Source organism: Geospiza fortis, unplaced genomic scaffold (assembly GCF_000277835.1).
Source record: "Geospiza fortis unplaced genomic scaffold, GeoFor_1.0 scaffold70, whole genome shotgun sequence".
Lineage (NCBI taxonomy): Eukaryota > Metazoa > Chordata > Aves > Passeriformes > Thraupidae > Geospiza > Geospiza fortis.
Genome location: NW_005054317.1, coordinates 8237006 through 8238155, shown reverse-complemented (window position 1 = coordinate 8238155; position 1150 = coordinate 8237006). Strand labels below are relative to the sequence as shown.

General features: G+C 55.1%; 1 protein-coding gene across 1 annotated transcript in view; it reads left to right on the top strand.

The window, feature by feature from the left end:
* PLXNA1 (plexin A1) overlaps positions 1 to 1150 on the top strand; it is a 98111-nt gene that overhangs the window by 49883 nt on the left and 47078 nt on the right. The gene's annotated exons all lie outside the window — the stretch shown is intronic.

Here is a 1150-nt window from a genome sequence, read left to right as displayed (position 1 = left end):
TGTCTTTGTTTAAAAAAAATTGCTTTGGGCCTGATCCTTTTGATGCTCGGATCAGTGAGGAGCAGGTATGAGCCTTCTAGGGTGAAAACTAGTGCTGCTGCTGTTTTCTTTTCTTCTTTTTTTCTTTTTTTTTTTTTTTAAGCCAGGCTGATTATTTTTACTGCCTTTTAGCCTATGCCTCAGCAGCTCTCCCATCTCCTCCTTGGGAGAATGGCTTGGGCTGCACAGACATGCCTGGTGCAGACCCACCCTGTGAAGGCTCGTGTACTAAATGTGGGACCTGTCTGCTCTGCCCCCAAAAACAGCATGGCAGGGAGGGCTCAGCCCTTTCCCTCCTCCCATAAGCCTCCCTCCAGCTGTGGGATGCAAACAGGGATGCCTGGGAGGGGGTTGAGCTGCTACTCCTGTGAATGGCTGTGGGACTCTGTGTGTCCCCTCCTGCTCTGGGGAGAGCCATCAGGTCCCTGGGGCTGGTTTCATTGCTAAGAGGAATGGAAAGCAGGGCATGGGGGCTCCTGGCATCCTTAGGTCCTGAACACACGCCCAGAAAAGATGGGGAGAGGGGAGCAGGAGTGATCCCTGTGCACAAAGAGCCCTGAGAGGAGGCTGCAGGGGGGGAGATGGAAGAGTCTGGGGCTGAGGAGGGGTGGAAGCCACAGGCACCGTGCAGGCGTGGCTGAGGGAGCTGAGGGAGGGGGTCACACACAACCTATTGTGAGTGCCTGAAAGGCCCTACAGTCCTGAAATGTTCATCTGACCCAACCTTTCGCCGGTTATAATTTTCCTCTCAATGAGCATACATTAATCTGGCCCTTTCTCCCCTGTTCCCCCGTGGTGCAGAGCCCTTGTTCTGCTGCCTCTTGCTAAAATCGCCTTTCAGTGAACGCAAATAAAGCTCCCAAAGTCTGGAGCTCAGCCCCTGCTGCAGTGGGGTGGTCAGGGTCAGCCTGCCAAGAAGAAGAGGGAATGTGGCCTCTTCAGCTGGGACACAAATCCTGCAGTGCCTGAAGGACCATATCCCCCCACCCTGCCGTGGGCAAAGCCTGGGGGCTCAGGCTGTGCAGGCATCTCCCTCCCAGTGCTTGCCCAGTGCCCATGGATAAGGGATCCTTTCCACCCGAGGTACAGGATCACCAGGGGATGCTGTCCT